Raw genomic sequence first — 23492 nt, 5'->3', positions numbered from 1 at the left:
CAAATATGTTTTTACTGTTCTCGTGTGGGCGCAAGAATTTCACACTTACTTCCGTAGCACCAACATTTGTGGCCACTCCAAGATACTGCCTTGTTTGCTCCTTGTTTCCACGTTTCTATTTGTACTGTGCAACAAGAAAAGCCTCTTCTTTCAGCAGTAAAACTTCATTGGATGATGTGTTGTTTTCACTTTCACTACTGCTAGAAGCACTGTCACTTGTTTCAGCACTGTTTTCGTTTCCTTGAAAATCTTAGACAGTGATTGATTTTCCAGGTTGAACATCTAGTTTGCAGTGGCAGCAGAAGCTACCAAGCTTATTTGGAGGACAACGAATTTCTTTGAGCATTTCTTCAAAAGTGGAAGACCATACGTCTGCGTTGCTTTGCTGGCTCTCCTCATTATCAGGCAATATTCATAAGACATGATCTGGATCAAAAGGGATTAGGCCCGTGACGTGAAATCCACCCTTTATGTTTTCCTTGGAGTTTGCTGAAATCTTAATCAGTGTCTGCTTCAGAAGAGATGGGAAGGCATCCTTGGAAATGGTCCCACAAGTGCGGGACAGCTCGCCATGCTGCTTTCACTGGCCTGAAGAAGCTTACATCGAGCGGTTGGAGGAGGTGCGTGCTATTGGGGGGAAGGAGAATGAATGAAATATTGTTCCGCTCACACTCTTCAATAACACGTAAAGAGTCGTGACTGGATAAGTTGTCTCCAATAATGACTGTTGGCCCATTTTGCCTCTTCAAATAGGGCAAAGCAGTTGTAAAGAACCAGTCTTCAAATACTGGCAGGTCAAACCATCCACTTTTGTTCCTATGGAAACGGGTTCCTTGTGGTCCATCTTCTTGCCACGTGTCCCACAAATGCTCTGATTTGTAGAGGACATACGGAGGAAGCAGTTTACCATCAGCACTAGCTGCCATCATTATTGAGACACTAGATTTTGATGAGTCCATCACTTTTTCAGCATGCTTACTCCCTCATTTCGTAATTATCTGCTGCTTGCCTGGATCATCTGACATGTTGGTTTCATCATAGTTTATCATGTTGCTAGATGGGAGATTTTCCAGCTTTGCCTTGATATTGGAGAAAAACATCTTAACAGTCTCTTTGTTCACTTCTACCCGAGCTCGTTTAATATTTTCGCATAAGCGAATGGAAAGATCTTCTGATTGTTGTTTGAGGAATAAATGCAGCCATTCTTCTCCTGGCAAATTATTATGAAATTTCTTCTCTTTTTGGCCAGATTTATCAAGATAGCCTTTAACTAAATATCTAATATCCAATTTACTGAAGGGAAATCCCCAATGTGCAGCCCTCTAGATACCTTGCTTCAACATTTCTTCTTCTTCTTCTTTATTTAGCACTGGCTGTCCTCCCATTTTTTTCAGATGTGCTTCCTGCACTTTATTTTGTAGGGTTGATTTAGGTATACCATACAAGTCACATGCTTTTCTGTACGATAATGTACCACTCTGAATATCACAAACAGCCTTATCTAAAAGTTCCGGGTCATAATTACACCGTACTGTAGCACCTCTCCTGCTCTTATATGGCATTGTCCGAAATCACCCCACACAGTACACAGTTTTACAAAAACCGTCATTATTTTATAACCTTGCACGAGAAACTCGGCAAACTTATGCAGAAATTGTCTCAATGCTGTTAGCTACTGAGCGCGTCAACAATTACAGTTACAATAACTTCCCACTCAGCACAACAATATAAAGTTTCCACTTTACGATAATGCATGGATTTTTAACACTGAGACTGTTCATCAGTTATTCACCTAGGGAAACAATTGACACAAAATAAAAGTTGTGGAAAGCGATAAATGCAATCTTGTGCTTAAAATAACTGATGCATTGACGTTAAAATAAGTAACTCTTTGTTTCTATGCAGTGGCAAAGAGCAAATAAGCCATACTGTCCGAATTCGCCCCGGTGTCCGAAATCACCCCGTTTGATGGTATGTCTAAATAAATTATATATAGTGAGCATTTTTGCAAGTAAGTGATGAAGGAAAATTTGTAATAATGGTTTTCATTAATAGATACCAACATACAGTATTACATCAGCAATAGTTGTTAGCATCACTAGCATAAAGGTCTTATTGGGGTTTTAGGTCTATTACATGGATTTACAAAAATTCATATTTTGAAGTGAGTATAAAAGATTCAATAACCAGAGCACCTGGAAACTGACTTAGCTCCATTACTTTCTTTATTGTCAAGCCACATATGTAGCATAAGTTAAGATTTTTATTGTTTTAAGTTATTGTACGCCATCAAATTTTGTGCTTGGTGCCTCAATATTTCTCACATTGCAGAGCAATAGGTGATGTTTTGCTGAAAACATTTCTACATAAGAAATGGAAATTTAGACAGCAAAAGATAGACACAAATGTCCAAAACTACTTATGGCAATGAAACAAAAGCCTTCTGAAAACATTTTTGGCTGATTGTAGTACCCTTCAACATTTCTTATTTTATATTCAAAATCGGATAGATGCCAAATCTATTGTACAACTTTGATCTAAATGAAAGACAGAAAGACAAAGTAATGCAAACTCATTTGCATATAGGACTTTTTATTTGATGGAACTGTACTAGTGATTAAAATCTGTTCATTGTTCATTAACACCAGATTTTCAGTACACGCTGTGCATGAGTGCCAGCCATGACTGAAGAAGTGCTGGATGGATTTGATAACAAACAGATGACTAAGAAATAACATTAAGAGTTCAAGAGACAGGTTGTGTTGCCTGGTGTTTAAATTTATACAGAGTGAATCACCTAAAATTTGCAGCACAAATATTGCAAAAATGAAAAGTGCTACTGATGTGTACTTTTCACTGAAAAAATGTCATGTGGTTAGGGCCTTTTGTCAGGTAGACCTGCTTGGTAGGCAGGGACTCATATTGTCAGCCAATAAACAAATTGTAATAATTCTTAGAAAGTGTATTTTTTGTGCAAACATACAGATTTTCAATGGAAAAATGTTGATCGATATTAACAGACTAAAAGTACGGTAAATTAGAATGTCAGTGGTGTTTGTTGCAGGATTATAGTGCAAGCCATTTACGAGATATCATATTTTAAAACGTTTCCATACCTACACTTGTTTTTGCCTTTCAACCTGCATAATTGCTGGGTAATATGTTGTTACATTTGCTTACAGTATGCTTGTGTGATCCTTGAGTGTGTTGCGACATGCTGATCAGTTAGTGTGGAACAGTCCAAGCAGTAGGTGATGAGTGGACGATGGGATTTACCAGTGCAGAAGAAGCCAAAATGCTCATGGTGTATTGAGAGTGTAGGAACAATGCAGTTTGTTTTAGTACAGTGTACGCAGCAAGATATTCCAATTAATTGGGAAAATTATAGTTTTGGTAGTGGTGGGCGTGATAAGGCATCCTGTGAAATATTTTACATGTCTTCTCTGAAAACTACCTAGAAAAAATAGTAAGGAACCCTACTCATGAAGGAAATATAATGCAACGAATAGACCTTTCCTCTTTGAGGATATCCACATTGAAACTGGTGTCAGTGACCATGTGGTTGTGGCAACAATGAGTACCAAAGTACAAAGGACAACTAAAACGAGCAAAATGGTATATATGTTCAGTAAACTAGATAAAAAATCAGTAATGTCATCTTTAAATGAGGAACGTGGAACTTTCTGCACAGATCAGGAGCATGTATAGGGAATCTGCCTCAAGTGTGAAAGAATAGTTGACCACATACTGGACAGATACGTACACAGTAGATTAGTTCACAATGGGAGGGACCCCCCGTGGTATCCAATCACTGTAAAGAAACTTGTAAAGAAACAGATATTACTGCATAATAGGAGTAAAATAAAGCATAGGGCTATAGGTAGAGAAATGCTGAATGAAATACGTTTGGCTGTCCACAGAGCAATGTGTGATGCCTTCAATGACAACTACAGCAGAATATTGTCAAATGACATTCCAAAGAAATCCAAATAAATTCTGGTCATATATAAAGGCCGTTAGTGGCACCTAGTCCAGTCCCTAGCGAATGAGACAGGGACTGAAATTGAGGGTAGCAAAGCAAAAGCTGAAATGCTTAACTCCATTTTCAAATGTTCCTCTACAAAGGAAAACCCAGGAGAATCGCCCAAATTTAATCCTCTTACCACTGCTAAGATGAATGAAATAAGTATTAGTGTCAGTGGTGTTGAGAAACAGCTGAAATTGTTAAAATTGAACAAAGCTCCAGGCCACGATGGAATCCCAGTCAAATTCTGTAGTGAATTTTCAGCTGAGTTAGCCCCTCTTCTCACTAACATCTATCATAGATCCCTTGAGTAAAAAAACCATGCCCAGCTCTTGGAAAAAGGCACAGGTCACACCCATCTACAAGAAGGGTAGTAGAAATGAGCCACAAAACTACCATCCAATATCCATGACACTGATTTGTTGTAGATTCTTAGAAGATATTCTAAACTAAAACATAATGAGGTATCTTCAATGCCAACCAGCATGGTTTTTGAAAAAAATGTTTATGTGAAAACCAATTCACACTTTTCTCACATGACGTTCTGAAAGCTTTTGATCAAGGCAGCAAGGGAGATGCAGTGCTCCTTGATTTCAGAAAAGCGTTTGACTCAGTACTGAACCTGCGTTTATTGTCTAAAGTATGATCATATAGGGTATCAAGTGAAATTTGTGACTGGACTGAGAACCTTTTGGTAGGGAGGATACAGCATTCAGAATGAGATTTTTACTCTGCAGCAGAGTGTGCGCTGATATGAAACTTCCTGGCAGATTAAAACTGTGTGCTGGACCGAGACTCGAACTCGGGACCTTTGCCTTTCACAGGCAAGTGCTCTACCAACTGAGCTACCCAAGCATGACTCTCACCCCGTCCTGACAGCTTTACTTCTGCAAGTACCTCGTCTCCTACCTTCCAAACTTTACAGAAGCTCTCCTGCGAACCTTGTAGAACTAGCACACCTGAAAGAAAGGATATTGCAGACACGTGGCTTAGCCACAGCCTAGGGGATGTTTCCAGAATGAGATTTTCACTCTGCAGTGGAGTGTGCACTGATATGAAACTTCCTAGCAGATTAAAACTGTGTGCTGGACTGAGACTCGAACTCGGGACCTTTGCCTTTCACGGGCAAGTGCTCTACCAACTGAGAGAGCACTTGCCCACGAAAGGCAAAGGTCCCGAGTTCGAGTCTCGGTCCAGCACACAGTTTTAATCTGCCAGGAAGTTTCAGGATACAGCATGTTATCTTAGATGGAGAGTCATCATCAGATGTAGAACCAACTTCGGATGTGCCCCAGGGAAGCGAATTGGGACCCTTGCTGTTGTATATTAATGACCTTGCAGGCAATATTAATAGTAAAAATCAGGCTTTTTGCAGATGATGTAGTTATCTACAATGAAGCACTATCTTAGAGAAATATATAAAAACAAAGATGATGTGACTTACCAAATGAAAGTGCTGGCAGGTCGACAGACACACAAACAAACACAAACATACACACAAAATTCAAGCTTTCGCAACAAACTGTTGCCTCATCAGGAAAGAGGGAAGGAGAGGGAAAGACGAAAGGATGTGGGTTTTAAGGGAGAGGGTAAGGAGTCATTCCAATCCCGGGAGCGGAAAGACTTACCTTAGGGGGAAAAAAGGACGGGTATACACTCGCACACACACACATATCCATCCACACATACACAGACACAAGCAGACATGCCTTTACAAATGTCTGCTTGTGTCTGTGTATGTGCGGATGAATATGTGTGTGTGTGCGAGTGTATACCTCAATAAAAAAAATGTTCTGAAAACCATACAGCACATTTTAGGCCAAAAATATCCACCTTCTGGTATTCAATTTCACATATCACCCACTCTCTACTATGGAAATTATGCTCTTGGAGACAGGTATGTTATGCCCAAAATTTGTAATGTGTTTTGAATATTTTGTGTCTGAAAAAAATATTTATATTGAATATTAACATATCTGCCAACAGCCTTGCTGCAGTGACAATGCTGGTTTCTGTCAGATTACCAAAGTTAACCACTGTTAGGTTGAGCTAGCATCTGGATGGGTGACCATCCGGTCTGCCAGGTGCTGTCGGCAAGTAGGGTGCACTCATCCCTTGTGAGGCAAACTGAGGAGCTACTTGATCAAGAAGTAGTGCCTCCAGTCTTGTAAACAGACATACAGCTGGGAGAGCGGTGTGCTGGCCACATGCCCTTACATATACGCATCCAGTGACACCTGTGGGCTGAGGATGGCACAGTGACCAGTCAGTACAGTTGGGCCTTCACGGCCTGTTCAGATGGAGTTTAGTTTAGTTTTATTAGCATATCCAGTCACCTCAAACAAATCCACTGTCACTGGTAATAAATAAAGCTAAATAGAATGGACAACTTTCGTAGGAAGCTCACTTGGTTCATAATCAAGTGAGGTGTGTGTGTATGTTGACATACTAGTAAATTACTCACCCTATCTTCAGTCCTACACAACCTGAACGTTTTGTCTCACATCTGCTTCACGTGGTCCTCCTCAACCCAATATGCCACCTTCCTAGACATTGACCTCCTCCTCTCTGATATTTCAACAGCTGTCAGCCCTTCCACACTAAAAATATCCCTCCCATACAGCCTGGTCACTCAGGGATGGTGTATCTGCAGTGACAAGAATTTCCTTGCTCAGTATGCTGAGGATCTTACAAAGGCCTTAACAGGCAGGCACTATCCCCAAGACCTAGTCCACAAACAGATCTCCCATGCCTTTACCCTTCACATCTCCAATCCTCCCACCACTCCCAAGAACCTGCCACAAGGGAGTGCCCCTTAAAACACCCAGTACCATCACGGACTGGAACAACTGAAACACATCCTTCCCCAGGGATTTGATTACCTATCATTGTGCCCTGCAATGAGGGACATCCTACCCAAGATCCTTTGCATCCCACCTAAAGTGGTGCTCCAATGCCCATCCAACCTCCATGACATCCTTGTCCATCCCTAAGCCACCCCCAATCCCCACTCATTGCCACAGGGATCATATCCCTGTGGAAGATCCAGGTGCATGACCTGCCCAATCCATCCACCTAGCACTTCCTATTCCAGTCGTCACAGGCTTATCCTATCCCATCAGAGGCAGGGCCACCTGTCAAAGTAGCCATGTCATTTACCAGCTCTGCTGCAATCTTTGCCCAGCTTTTTATATTGTTATGACTACCAACCATCTGTCCACCAGGATGAACAGCCACCACCAAACAGTGGCCAAGGGCAAAGTTGACCACCCTGTGGCACAACATGCACCTGAACATAACAAGCTGGATTTCAATGGCTGCTTCATTACCCAAGCCATTCTGGATCCTCCCATCCACAACCAGCTTTTCTGAACTGTGCAGATGGGAGTTATCCTTACAACACATACTATGCTCTCATAATTATCCTGGCCTCAACCTGCAGTAACATACTGTCCCCACACCACCCACCCAGCAGTTTCCACCCCCTCCATCCCATCATCTCCTCCCCATTCTCATCTCCCAGTCTTTTTGTTTGTTGCCCCTTGCCAACACCCACCCATCTTTCCTCACTCCTCTTCTTTTCCCCCCACAACCCTGCCCTAAAACCTCCTGACGCTGTGCCTGTTGGCATTCTAGTCCCTGCACAGTGGTAGTCATATGTACATGGGTGTATGTGTGTGTGTGTGTGTGTGTGTGTGTGTGTGTGTTGGTATAATCTAACTTCTGCACCATTTCAGTGCAGTAATGTGTTCATTGTAAATAAGTATTACAGTAGTTGTATTACCTTATAAATAAATAAAAAACTTTTTTATTTTAAATTAAGTGCATTAGTATGTGTAAAATGACTCTTAGTGTTCATTAAAAAATGACGATCATTCCACTTGGGACCTGTGCAATGGTACATTAGCTTATTTGTTTTAGTTGTAAATATTTGTCATGTATTGTTGTTTTTCTGACATGTTCCACATCCTGGAGGACCTCCTCACAACGGATCAATTGGAATGAAAGTAAATCTAATCTAATCTAATCTAAGACAGATTCTCAAGGTCATGCAGATATTGACTGCATGGCAGTTATAAGAGTCAAGGGGCATGAAACGGAAGCAGTGGTTGGGAACAGAGGGAGACAGGGTTGTAGCCTATCCCTGATGTTATTCAATCTATATATTGAGCAAGCAGTAAATGAAACAAAAGACAAATTTGGAGTAGAAATTAAAATCCTTGGAGAAGAAAGAAAAACTTTGAGGTTTGCCAATGACATTGTAATTCTGTCGGAGACAGCAAAGGACCTGGAAGAGCAGTTGAACAAAATGCACCATGTCTTGAAAGGACGATACAAGATTAACATCAACAAAATCAAAATGAGAATAATGGAATGTAGTCAAATTAAATAGGGTGATGCTGAGACACTTAGAGTAGTAAATGAGTGTTGCTATTTGGGAAGAAAAATAACTGATGACTGTCGCAGTACGGAAGATATAAAATGTAGACTGGCAATGACAAGGAAAGTGTTTCTGAAAATGAGAAGTTTGTTAACATCGGGTATAGATTTAAGTGTCAGGAAGTCTTTTCTGAAAGTATTTGTATGGAGTGTAGCCATGTATGGAAGTGAAACATGGATGATAAACAGTTTAGATAAGAAGAGAATAGAAGCATTTGAAATGTGGTACTACAGAAGAATGCTGAAGATTAGATTGGTAGTTCATGTAACTAATGAGGAGGTACTGAATAGAATTGGGGAGAAGAGGAATTTGTGGCACAAATTTACGAGAAGAAGGGATCAGTTAGTAGTACATGTTCTGAGGCATCAAGGGATCGCCAATTTAGTATTGGAGGGCAGCGTAGAGGGTAAAAATCTTAGAGGAAGACCAAGAGATGAATACACTAATCAGATTCAGAAGGATGTAGATTGCAGTAGGTACTTGAAGATGAATCTTGCATAGGATAGAGTAGCATGGAGAGCTGCATCAAACCAGTCTCTGGACTGAAGACCACCACAACAACAACAACAGCAGAATCTGCATTTATGCATCTGCTTTTTTTGGTGATAGTGTCATGACTGGAACAATCCAGCATTCCTCTCAACCATACCAGCCAGCCTGTTGGGTGATACCCCAAAAGCGTCATCTTCCCTCATGTCAAGCAGTCCATATGTCATAGGATTTTCTCAACTCCATCATAGAAATTTTGTTTGACAACCTATCAACTTTATGCCACATATCTTTATTGGAGACTATACTGTTTATTTTGCAATTGATCCCTGTCCTGTCTAAATCGTATGTGGGGCATTGCAAAACTACATATTTCATGGTACCCTGTGCACCAAAGTCAAATGTGCTTGTGATGTACCTCATAATCCTATGCATGTATACTGGATAGGGGCCATATCCCTTAAGAAAAGGAATCAATCCCCAACTGGGGTTAATCTAATCCATCGTCATTCTTTCCCTGATGATCAGGAAAATTTCACGTGCTCTATGATCCATATCTGAAGTGTCCCAGTGATATTGCCATTTTTTTAATCTTCACTGCTTGAATTGTATGTTAGTGTCAATGTTAGGCCTTATTATTCACTGAATCTTAGTTTGGTTTCCTGCAGTAGCATCCTGCCTCATATCTAACCGTGATATCCACAGGAAAGATCCCTAATATTTCAAATAAGTGCCATGGTGGGAGAGGTACTGAAGACCCTGGTCAACTGCAGGAGCACACCCTCAGAGCCCACCACAGGAGGGTCCTGTACCGATCGTTACACAGCCAGTGCGCCCATACACTTGTGGCAAAGCCAACTATTGGGAGGAAATTGGCAGTGTGGCATTGTCTCCCGAAGTTTACAGTTCACTTTACTGCCATGTGCTATCTTCCACATAATGTTCTGCACTTTCTGCATAGCTTCAACTATATGGTCCATGAAAGTTCTTCTTTGAGCCAACAATACACATAAGTAACATACTGGAGAACAATCCAAGTTTATCGGAGGATTTCTTGGGAAGATAGGTCCCTTATAACAAAATATAAGCAGTCTTTCATACAGCTGTAAGTCCGGCAGATGCAAACAATCAATTAGGCTCTAACAGTCACTCTAGGATGCACTGTTTCTGCTTATACTAATAGTCAAGTAGTAACAAATAGTCAATCTAGACATGAGCTGCATGTGGAGGATAAGATTGAAACATCATCAAGCAAACATTAAAACAATTACAAGATGCCCAGAATCATCAGCCTGTGAACTTCATTGAATCTAAGAGACATAAAGGGTCAACATCTCTATCTTCTTCAAATGAATATTATGATAACCACAAGCTGTCTAACAACATTAAGCCTGTGGAGCTCATGTAGTAGTAGTAGTAGTAGTAGTAGTAGTAGTAGTAGTAGCAGTAGTAGCACCTTTATTCATCTGTAGATCTCTTTTTACAAGGATATAGGACATGTCAAAGTATTTACAAACTTATAAATTAATAGAGGGAAACATTCCACGTGGGAAAAATATATCTAAAAACAAAGATGATGTGACTTACCAAACGAAAGCGCTGGAATGTCGATAGACACACAAACAAACACAAACATACACACAAAATTCAAGCTTTCGCAACAAACTGTTGCCTCATCAGGAAAGAGGGAAGGAGCTTTCGTCTTTCCCTCTCCTTCCCTCTTTCCTGATGAGGCAACAGTTTGTTGCGAAAGCTTGAATTTTGTGTGTATGTTTGTGTTTGTTGTGTGTCTATCGACATTCCAGCGCTTTCGTTTGGTAAGTCACATCATCTTTGTTTTTAGATATATTTACAAACTTAGATCAATTTAAAATAAGCTAATTCGTACACACATATATTTACGGACTTCTTGTTAGAGACAATCATTAGATTTACTCCTAGTATACAATACTTTTTTTTTTACAAATAACTTATTAAATAATGTAATTCCACATTGTTCACTCATATCTCACTATCAGTCACTGCACACACTATACACACATTGTTTCATAATACTTCACTCACTACACACACACACACACACACACACACACACACACACACACACACTCACTGTTGATCTCTGGGCCATATTCTGTACCGCAACTTCCAATTTGCTATCCTGAAAAACTGAGTCAGCATCCCTCCATAATGAGTGAGATGTTGAGCTCAGAAAGAGGAAGAGGTGTTAGTATTGTGCCATGCATAGCTTGGGGGTAAGTATTTCTAGAAAAGAAAAAAAAGATGGAAAAAAACATAAAGTGAAGGTGTTATGTGGAATGTTGGATATTTTATAATCATTATTATTATTATTTATTTGTATAACATTTTTTATGAAACCCCTACTCTGTTTTAGCTAAGTAATCCTTCAATGTATAAAACGTATTACATAATAGGTACTTTTTAGCTGCCTTTTTAAATAAGTGTATTTTTGCAATTTCTTTAATCTCTTTTGGTAATTTATTGTACAGTATTATTCATTGGTAGAAAATGCTGTTTTGAGTTTTATGTTTATCTTTTCTTGGTAGACATAAGTTGAGTCTATCTCTTGTTGCATGGTCATGTACAGAGCTGTTTGTGCAGTAATTACCAATGTTATTTTTGATGTGTACAACTGACTGGTAAATATATTCACATGAAGCAGTTAAAATCCCCAGTGTTCTGAAGAGATCTTTACAATGAGCTCGAATAGTATTTTTGGTTATTACTCTTATGGCTCTTTTCTGGAGTTTGAAAATTGTGTTCATATTTTGTGCATTTGTTCCCCAAAAAAGAATTCCATAGCTAAGAATTGAGTGTACATATGAATAATATGTAACTAAAAGACGTTACACACTGATGATAGGATTCTAAGGGCTTAACATGCTGATGACATTCTGTTTGCAAGTACCTTTGTGTGTTCACACCAATTCAACTGAGAATCGATATTCATTCCTAGAAATTTTGCATTTGTTACACAGTCTATAGAGGTGCTATCTACATTTAATTTAACAATGTCATTTTTCCTCTTCAAACTGAAATTCATGGCATTAGTTTTCTTTATGTTCAATGTCACTTTATTGCTTATTGACCAGTCGTAAACTTCCTTGAGAGTTTCATTTGCTTTCTCGGCAAGGAGTTCTCTTGTTTTCTCACTGACTATAATATTGCTGTCATCAGCGAAGAGGATTTTTTCACCATGAGTAACACTACTGGGAAAGTCATTGATGTATATCAGGAACAGTATTGGTCCTAATATGCTACCTTGCGGAACCCTTATATTAATGTATTTTGGTTCTGATAAGTGTTTTACTAGATGTTTAGATCTATTTGAAGTATGTGTTATCTCTACTCTTTGTACCGTATCTGTCAGGTATGATCGAAAGCAGTCATTGGCTACCGCTGTTATTCCTAACGCTTGTAATTTATTTAATAGAATCTTGTGGTCGACTGTACCAAATGCCTTAGAAAGATCCAAAAATATGCCTCTGTCTTTCATAATTGCTTCTATTATTTTTGAGAATGCTGGTAGCAGGAAAATGGGGTGGTAATTTTCTATGTCTTCTGTATTAGCTTTCTTAAGCGAAGGTACAACTCATGCCTGTTTTAACTGCTCTGTAAATGTCCCTGATGTGGAGGATTCATATATTATATTTGTTAAGTGCCTTGTATAATCCCTATACATTGTTTCAGTACACACATTGGTACTTCATCTAAGCCTACTAACTTTTTATTTTTTAGTTTTTGAATTGTTTTACTGACTTCATTCTCTGTGGTTGGAAGTAACATCATTCTATTTACTGCAACATTATTTACAGGTGTTATATTTGTTTGGGGGAACTTTTGCTGTAACTTCTCTGCAATACTTGAAAAATGCTTGTTTGCATAGTTAGCTAAGTGCTGTGGATCATTTATTACTTTATCCCCTTCCCTTAGCAGTACGTTATTCTGCATTTGTTTGCCTCTCCCCGTTTCCTTTTTTATAACATCCCAGGGTGCTTTGCTTTTATTCTCTGCATTATATATTATTTAGTCATTAAATGACTTTTTTGCAGCAATCAGCACCTTCCTATAGATCTTTCTGCATCTGTGATAGAAATTTAAGAATTATGGATCAGTGCGAATCTTTTTCATGGAACTGGGGTTTTAAATGTTTGGGAGGACTTCTTAATACCTGCTGTTATCAATCTGTTTCTCTCGGATGTTGATACAGACACGTATACTTTTGGAAATACCTTTTCAAAGTTCAATTTAAACAATGTGGAGAATTTAGGGAATTTCATATTCACATTGGTTTCCTTATACACTTCATCCCAGCTTTGTTTTTCTAGTTCTTTTGAAAAATCTTTTATTTTGATTTCTGATAGGTGTCGTTTGTAGGCTTGTAGTTTAAGGCATGAATCGATGCCTGACTTAACTGTTGTTATTTGACAGAGATCGTCTGATAGTCCGAGATCTTTTACAGCTACATCACATTTTTCCCTGTCCATATTTGTAGCCACATGGTCAATTACTGATGAAGTCGTTGTGGTAACCCTTGTTGTACTGTTGACCAATAGGGACATGCCAAAATTTTGAAGGATGTTTATGAAGGTGCTGCTGGATTCATTTATGATGTCAGTGTTGATGTTAATGTCCCCACACAGAATTACGTTGACCTTTGTACTTGAGACTTTATCTAGAATATCTGTTAACTTACTGAAAAAAGGTGTCAACACTACCACTGGGAGATCTATACACACACAAAATGATTAATTTCTTGGTGATATCAAGCCCTGTGAATTCAATAGCTGATATTCCAAAGTGTTTGTCTTCACTTACAGTACTGAGGTCATGTCTTTATTTGAACTGTGTTCCTTTTCTGATACAAATGCATGATCCTCCACCCCTTGAAGTAGTTCTGCAGTAAGAGTTTGCCTTTTCATACAATGATACTACTACATGTTGGATTTCTGTGTATCTACACCAGTGCTCAGTAATACAAACTACTGTGCAGTTCAAAGATTGGAGCTCAACTTCTAATAGGTGTATTTAATTTTTGTTGATTGCATGTTTTGATGGAGGATTGTTAAGTCTGTGAAATGCCCCCATGTTATTCTTTCCAATGGTTTGTTTTTATTTGTGACATCTGGTATATGTGATATTTGAGGTGTTAAAATCTGTCTTGCGAGTGATTGTTTTTTTAAAGTGCTGTAGATACTCTTTAAGCAGGTGAACCTGTTGTCTGGATTTATCCTAAAAAAGACCTACTTTTCCTACCTATGACAACAGGTATTTGACCATGTGTGGCCCGAGGTTCACCCGCTATACTTTCATGTATCAGCTGTACCAATCTTCCCTTCCCAGTTCTGTTTAGGTTTAGGCCATGCCTAGTGAAACCCCATCTGTTGATAGTCCCAACGGGCACCAGAGAAACATGAGCAAAGTTGGCTGTCCTCAGAGCCATCTCTAACCCCACATTGATTCGCCTCACAGCTCCATCAAGGTGTGGTCGATCATGATACCGCAATAGCTCAACAAAGTGTACATTGGTTCCATGAATCAGGGGAGCTATCTTGTCCAGGTCACCACCTATGTCATATGCCCCATCCCTGTCCAAACTGTTTCCCGCCCCACCCATTATCACCACATGGTCCTCTTTTGTAAAGTCCTTACATAAAGACCCTAGGTCCTCAATCACATGACATAGCCCTGCATTTGGCTTGAAGATAATGGTGGCCTGGTACGCTGCCCCTAAACTTTCCTGTAGCTGAGGGCCTACACCTCGCCCATCAGATCAAAAATGATATAGGTTGGAAATCTCCATCTTTCAGCACCGTCATCGCCAAGAAAAATCAGAATTTTAATAACTTTGCTATGAATGCAACTGATATAACTAATTGTACAGAGCAACACTCAGATTATTGTTCCAGTCTAATAAATATCCACAGTGACATAGACCGACTGGAAAAGCACACCATGAAGCAATCCCTACAGAAGGTAATGGGATCAATTGGAAGCAAACTGTAAAGAGATGCCTACAGAAGGTAAAGGGGCTATTAGTACTTAAAGTAGCAATTGTGGTCACAAGTATAGGAAAGCAGAAACAGGGAAGCATAATGAGGAATCTCTTAATCCAAACTTTGCATACAACAAAAATGAATAATGTATGAAGTTAAATAAAATGAAGGATGTCAATATCCTTTGCGTTGCTCTGTGATACATCACTACGACTGTTCTCCCAAGGGCACAGTTAAGCTACATGCCAAGTGACAGAAGGCAACAGCAGAATTACTTGAGGTGTAAGTAACCTTCCAACAGATGTCAAGGAACTTGAGGGATCTAATGCAGCAGGTATACAATAGGAGACAAGATGATCCAGATTTATCAGGTGTACCAGTATGGAATGAATGTTTTTTTGTGAAAATGAAACACTAATTTTGAATTGAAAAGTAAAAACATTTTATTCAAAGTACTGACCATTGCTTTCTATACATCTTGACCACCTTTCGGGGAATTTGTGGACACCACGCCAATAGAAATGTTTATCTTTTGAAGCAAACCAATCAGACACCCAATTTTCAACTTTTTTGTAGGAATCAAAGTGTTCCTCAGCCAATGCAAGTCCCATTGATGAAAACAAATGGTAGTCGGAAGGGGACAAGTCTGGTGAATACGGCGGGTGCGGTAGCAGGTCCCAGCCAAGTGTTTTGATTGTATCCTTAACCAGTTTTGCTTTGTGTGCAGGTGCATTGTCGTGTAAAAAAATTACTTTGCCATGTCTTCTGGCCCATTCCGGTCTTTTTTCGATCAAAGCATAGTTCAAATTGATCATTTGTTGTCTGTAGCGATTAGTATTCACAGTTTCACTGGATTTTAGAGTCTCATGATACACCACACCTTTCTGATCCCACCAAACACAGAGCATTGTCTTCTTGCCGAATCGATCTGGTTTTGCAGTCGATGTTGATGGTTGTCCCGGATTAACCCATTATTTTTCCCATGTAGGATTCTTAAAATAAATACATTTTTCATTGCCAGTAACAATTCAATGCAAAACTGATTTTCTTTCATGTCTTTAAAGCAAAATTTGACAAATGGTGTTTCAGCTTTCCATCTGTCTTTCATTCAATTCATGTGGAACCCGTTTTTCCACACTTTTGGATCTTCCCCATAGCTTTCAAATGGTCAGAAATTGTTTGTTGTGCAACATTTAGCATTGCTGCCATTTGCTTCTGACTCAAAGTATCATCTTCATCCAATATTGCTTGCAATTTCTTCGAATGTTTTTGGTGGCGTTCCACTTTCTTCATTTCTTACATCAAAATCATTATTTCTGAACCATTGAAACCATCTTTTGCATGTTGCTTCTGATAGAGCATGATCACCATATGCCACAACAAGCATTTGATGTGACTCTGCAGCACTTTTTTTTTTTTCAAATGAAAACAAAAAATTAAGCTTTCCGCAAATCATCACTTCCTGGTACAAAATTCGACATTGTTAACTCGATGAAAACATATGATGTCGTTTGTTGCATGACTTGATGTATACTAAATACAGATGTCATACCAACCAAACAAAAAAAATTAAGGCCTGTTCACAACAAATGTTCTCTATCGACACATTTGTATCTTTAAGCTCATTTCATACTGGTACAACTGGTACAACAATTGTACCAGGAGCAGATTTAAGTCTGTTGGCACATTTACTTCAGTGCTATCTTGAAGGCTTCAAAGTTTTCTTTATCCATACTGCACATTGAAGAAGATACTGCAAATTAACACCATGAGATGTGCACTAGATATGACATTACTATGCAAAGCATCAGAGGAAATGAAGAGTGACATACACTACTGGCCATTAAACTTGCTACGCCAAGAAGAAATGCAGATGATAAACGGATATTCATTGGACAAATATATTATACTAGAACTGACATGTGATTACATTTTCACGCAGTTTGGGTGCATAGATCCTGAGAAATCAGTACCCAGAACAACCACCTCTGGCTGTGATGACGGCCTTGATAAGCTTGGGCATTGAGTCAAACAGAGCTTGGATGGTGTGTACAGGTACAGCTGCCCATGCAGCTTCAACACGATACCACAGTTCATCAAGAGTAGAGACTGGTGTATTGTGACGAACCAGTTGCTTGGCCACCATTGACCAGACGTTTCCAGTTGGTGAGAGATTTGGAGAATGTGCTGGCCAGGGCAGCAGTCGAAAAATTTCTGTATCCAGAAAGGCCCGTACAGGACCTACAACATGTGGTTGTGCATTATCCTGCTGAAATGTAGGGTTTCGCAGGGATCAAATGAAGGGTAGAACCAAGGGTTGTAACACATCTGAAATGTAACATCCACTGTTCAAAGTGCTGTCAATGTGAACAAGAGGTGACCGAGACGTGTAACCAATGGCACCCCATACTATCACGCCGGGTGATACACCAGTACGGTGATGACGAATACACGCTTCCAATGTGTGTTCACCACGATGTCACCAATCATGGATGCGACCATCATGATGCTGTAAACAAAACCTGGATTCATCCGAAAAAGTGACGTTTTGGCATTCGTGCACCCAGGTTCATCGTTGAGTACACCATCGCAGGCGCTCCTGTCTGTGATGCAGTGTCAAGGGTAACCACAGCCATGGTCTCCAAGCTGATAGTTCATGCTGCTGCAAACATCGTCGAACTGTTCGTGCAGATGGTTGTTGTCTTGCAAACGTCCGCATATGTTGACTCAGGGATCGAGATGTGGCTGCATGATCCGTTACAGCCATGCAGATAAGACACCTGTCATCTCGACTGCTAGTGATACGAGGCCATTGGGATCCAGCACGGCATTCCATATTACCCTCCTGAACCCACTGATTCCATATTCTGCTAACAGTCATTGGATCTCGACCAACGAGAGCAGAAATGTCACGATATGATAAACCGCAATCACGATAGGCTACAATCTGACCTTTATCAAAGTTAGAAACGTGATGGTACGCATTTCTCCTCCTTCCATGAGGCATCACAACAATGTTTCACCAGGCAACACCGGTCAACTGCTGTTTGTGTATGAGAAATCGGTTGGAAACTTTCCTCATGTCAGCACGTTGTAGGTGTCGCCACCGGTGCCAACCTTGTGTGAATGCTCTGAAAAGCTAATCATTTGCATATCACAGCATCTTCTTCCTGTCGTTTAAATTTCACGTCTGTAGCAATTTTAATGGCCATTAGTGTAATATGTGTTCAAGAGCCATTTCCCAACAATGGGAAAGTACCTGCCTTTCCACTCTCTGCCACTCTGGTTTTGGGGGCCAATAATGCTTTACCTCTACTAAATCAGAAACTGGTGGTAATTAAAACCAGCCAGCTGTGCAATAGCCACTGCACAGTAGTTCAGGTTTTCTTTTAGTTGCTCAAATTGATTGTCACCAACATGTACATGCATTTTTGACTTGCTGCTGAAGAATATTTAGATAAAACAAGGGCTGCCACATTATTTGGAAGAAGTATCAATTTCTTATTAACAACTGACGCAAATGTAAAGTCCACCATATGGCATAATCATGAGCGTGACTATTGTGGTCACAAATTACTATTAATAATTGATGACCTAGACCTGATAGTGGTAAATAACAGTGGAAAGCCGCCAAATTTTGAGAACAGAGCAAGTGCATCATCAAATATTGATGTTTTGTAGCTAACAGATCAGCTGTAAGAAAAATAAGCAATTGGGCGGGTCAGCAGTAATGTACTACGAGTGATCATGATGCAATCATTATAGAAATGCCACGAGGGGGTATTGCTGATTTACTGAGTGATCTAGGTTCCACACAAAGATGCGATTTGAAACATGTGGACTGGAAAAAGATATCTGAAATACTAATGACATCCAAGCTGGACACTTTCAATGGCAGTATTAGTGCATACATCTTAATAGCTATATTACAAAGGGCAGAGAAGAAAGCAATTCCAGTCCAAGTACTGAGGCCTAAAACACTGACATTTTGGATACCAGAAAATCAAAACCTTAGAAGAGCTATGAGGTAGTCGTGCACCCGGTGAGATGCATGAGCTTTGTGCTGCCGTACAGATAAGTGATTTAGAGTGTAATAAAACTCTTGTTTAGTTCAGGAAACTAGTTTAATAAATGTATTAGAGTGTTTTGCAAGCTTACTATTAAAGGTTTCACTTCTCTTTGTGTATTATTCTAGAAAATGCAAAAGGAACATAAAGTAGGGTTACGATCATATTCTTGCATATATTTTAGCGCAGTAAAACTTATAGAATCTCATTTAATTGTTTTCCAGCAAGTTAAGAAAAGCGTATCCCTTTTTGCGAAACACATTGTAAATTTTAAATTCCGGTATCTGGAAACTTTGTACATACAGTAGTAGCTTTGTTTACATACAGTTGCAACTAGGCCTAATTTTTGTAAACGTGTTTTTCTTCTTATTTTCGGTAATCTAACTTATTGTCACTTATGTAAGTTTGTTTACATATGATTGAGACTAGAGCTAATCTTTCATAAATGTGTTTTCTTGTTTTTCTGTCATTTAATTTGACTTATTCTTGCTAAAGTAAGATTTTTACCATGAGTGAAAAGTGCCTGACGTGCCATAGAATTGTTAGCTCCAGGGTTTGATGTGATGGGTGCAGTAGTTTTTTCCATTGGGGTGACTGCTGCGGCGTGGGAAATGGGGAAGTGGATCAGACTCATCAGTGGTTCTGTAGGAAATGCAGCAGAGATAGGAAAATAGTGGAACAGGAGGAGGAAATTGCTACCCTTCAGGCACAGTTAGAGCAGTCTAGGGAAGACCTGAACGGGTTAAGGAGGGAGAAGGGTAAAGAGAGGTGGGAAGTGGTAACAGGTAACAGGAGTAACAGACCTAGAACTTTGTCAGACAGCTTCGTGGTGAATGTGAAGAAAAAGTTTGACCTGTTGCTTCAGTTAGAAGCTGATGAGCCCCAGACAGAGGTAGGTGTAGAGAGAGCACAACAAACTTTCAGTAGAAAATTGAATAAGAATGCAGGGAAGTCAGCAAAGAGAAAGAAAGTTTTGTTGTTAGGTAGTTCACATGCCAGAGGTGTAGGCCAACTTTTGCAGGACCAGTTAGGATCAGTATACCAGCTCACAAATATTTTTAGACCAAGTGCTGGTCTGGGTCAGGTGACAGAGGATTTAGGTTCACTCTGTAAAGATTTTACCAAGGAAGACACCGTAGTTATTCTGGGTGGGCCGAGCAATAGTATTGATAGAGATCCTGGGTACAATATAGAGTGTGACCTGCCAAAGATTGCATCAGTAATGAGATATACAAGTGTTGAGTTTGTGTCTATTCTGAGATGCCATGACCGACCTCATTTAAACTCTTCTGTCGGGAGAGTTAATTTGGAGTTGGAATGGCTACTTGGGTAGTTTGGATTATACTAGACATGTCCTACACCTCAACAGGAAAGGGAAGGGTAAACTGGCTGGGCTTATAGCAGGAAATGTAAGGGGGGGGGGGGGGGGGGAGGCACTGCCATGAGTGGTAATATACCAGTGGTCATAGGTGTTGGAGCAGCACCTTTTTTAGGATACAACGAAGTCATGTTCTAAGAGAGCTAAAGATTGAATTAAACCTTCAGCTTGATAAAGAAATCAAACAGCATAATCCTGGCACATTGGATCAGTGAACACAGCTTTTGGTTAAAAATTTACAGCAATCAGCAGAAATTTTATTTTCACCCGATTTCATCTCGGTAAATGTGAAATGCCAACTATCTTTAATGCATCAAAATATTCGAGGGCTTAGAAGTAAAATTAATGAACTACTTATGTGCATTGATGAATTAGAGTCATTGAACCCAGTTGATATAATCTACCTCTCTAAACATCATGTGACCACTGGTATAGATATGTTAAACCTTACAGAATTTAAGTTAGCCTCTTACTTCTGTAGAAAAAATATGGAGAAAGGAGGAGTCGCCACATTTGTTAAAAACAGTTTTAAATTTAAGAATATTGACATTAATAAATTTTTCTTAGAGCAGCACTTAGAAGCATGTGCAACAGAGATAGAATTTCATAATAGGTCCGTTATAATAGTAGCCATATACAGAGCACCTTCATGAAATTTCAACCTGTTTATAAACCGTCTTGAAGATTTATTATCTCATCGAAAATTAAAAAACAAAGAACTAGTGGTTGCTGGTGGTTTTAATATAGATGTCCTGAAAAACACTGTCAGTGAACAGTTACTGAAATCAGTTACATTGTCATTCAGTTTAATTTCTACTGTAAATTTCCCAACTAGGGTATACAAATGTTCTAAGACCTGGCATTGATAATATAAAGCCAAGTGATAAGAGTGTTTACATAAAAAAACTGTTGCATCCTTGAGCCTCCGGTTCTAGATGTACCCTTGTCCAGTTAGTGGCTGATGCTACAGATCTTTATTTATGGAAATATACAGTACAATCACCAACAAATTTTACATATTCATATACACCTTTACCTTTTATCCAAATAAATACAGATTCATTAGGATGGCATTATCTTTTGCTACGTGTATACAATACAAGTGGAGATAATAGAGTCATAAGCAGATTTACCAAAGTCTTTATTAGCAATTTCAAACATATGATAAGTGCGAAACGAAATTACTTCTCTATCATTAAAACTTTCGAGTCAAGGTACACTTGGAACTCCGCTACCTCCTCTTACTATGGCAACTGTCAACCATCCATTACCATGAGAGAAGGTATCATTTATGTCCAAACTAAAATTAAGAGTACATCCAAGAAACACACATGGTCCAACAACGAGCGCGTTGTCGTTTACTGCTAATAAGGACTTTGGTAAATCTGCTTATGACTCTACGTCTCCACTTGTATTGTATACACGTAACAAAAGAAAACTCAATCCTAATCAATCTGTATTTATTTGGATAAAAGGTAAAGGTGTATGTGAATATGTACAATTTGTTGGTGATTGTACTGTATATTTCCATAAATAGAGATCTGTAGCATCAGCCACTAACTGGACAAGGGTACATCTAGAACCGGAGGCTCAAGGATGCAACAGTTTCATTATGTAAACACTCTTATCGCTTGGCCTTGGCGGTGCGCCAGCGGGGACACACACATCTAAAACAACTAGTGAGCACGTCCGGGATAACGTTCCGCTGGCCACTGCGAAAACTCTAAGTCCCTTATCTAAGGTAAAAGTTTTCGCATGGTATATAAGCGAGCGCGCTACACTCAGTCTGTGTCTTGCTGCTGCACAGGCAACTGCATTGAACGCCGCCAACATGCCGTACAGGAGATATCGACATCGTCGTCGCACAACAGTTTACAAAAATATAGAAAACATCGAACTAACAACAACAACAGGCGACAAGAAGAATCGCATCCCAGTGATGGTCAGTCTGTGTCTTGCTGCTGCACAGGCAACTGCATTGAAAGCCAACACGCTCGTTGATGGATCATGTGTGTTTCTTGGATGTACTCTTAATTTTAGTTTGGACATAAACGATACCTTCTCTCATGGTAATGGATGGTTGACAGTTGCCATAGTAAGAGGAGGTAGCGGAGTACCAAGTGTACCTGGACTCGAAAGTTTTAATGATAGAGATGTAATTTCGTTTCACACTTATCATATGTTTGAAATTGCTAATAAAGACTTTGGTAAATCTGCTTATGACTCTACATCTCCACTTGTATTGTATACACGTAGCAAAAGAAAACACAACAGCAACCTCCTCTTACTACGGCAACTGTCAACCATCCATTACCATGAGAGAAGGTATCGTTTACGTCCAAACTAAAATTCTAAAATTAAGAGTACATCCAAGAAACACACATGGTCCATCAACGAGTGCGTTGGCGGTGACACTCGTCACTGGGTTGCGATTCTTCTTGTCGCCTGTTGTTGTTGTTAGTTCACTGTTTTCTATATTTTTGTAAACTGTTGTGCGACGATGAGGTTGATATCTCCTGTACGGCATGTTGGCGGCGTTCAATGCAGTTGCCTGTGCAGCAGCAAGACACAGACTGAGCGTAGCGGAGAGTGCGCTCGCTTATATACCATGCGAAAACTTTTACCTTAGATAAGGGACTTAGAGTTTTCGCAGTGGCCAGCGGAACGTTATCCCGGACATGCTCACTAGTTGTTTTAGATGTGTGCGTCCCCGCTGGCGTGCCGCCAAGGCCAAGCGATAAGAGTGTTTACATAACAAAACTGTTGCATCCTTGAGCCTCCGGTTCTAGATGTACCCTTGTCCGGTTAGTGACTGACGCTACAGATCTTTACTTATGGAAATGTACAGTACAATCACCAACAAATTGTACATATTCACATACACCTTTACCTTTTATCCAAATAAATACAGATTCATTAGGATTGCTTAAATATGCTGAAGTTATACCTCTCCACAAGAAAGGGGACAAAGAAATGCCGTAAAATTACCGACCGATCTCACTTTTGCCAGCTTTTTTAAAAATTTTTGAAAAGGTTATGTTCAAACCTCTACTTAAGCACGTTAGTGAAAATAACG

The 23492-nt window shown here is 39.6% G+C and overlaps 1 protein-coding gene across 1 annotated transcript in view; it reads right to left on the bottom strand.

Moving 5' to 3' along the window:
* The window catches only part of LOC126246351 (uncharacterized), a 101417-nt gene that overhangs the window by 3188 nt on the left and 74737 nt on the right, over positions 1-23492 (bottom strand). The window lies entirely within an intron of this gene.

The sequence above is a fragment of the Schistocerca nitens genome, chromosome 1 (assembly GCF_023898315.1).
Source record: "Schistocerca nitens isolate TAMUIC-IGC-003100 chromosome 1, iqSchNite1.1, whole genome shotgun sequence".
Taxonomy (NCBI): Eukaryota; Metazoa; Arthropoda; class Insecta; order Orthoptera; family Acrididae; genus Schistocerca; species Schistocerca nitens.
This window is presented reverse-complemented; position numbering and strand designations above follow the sequence as displayed.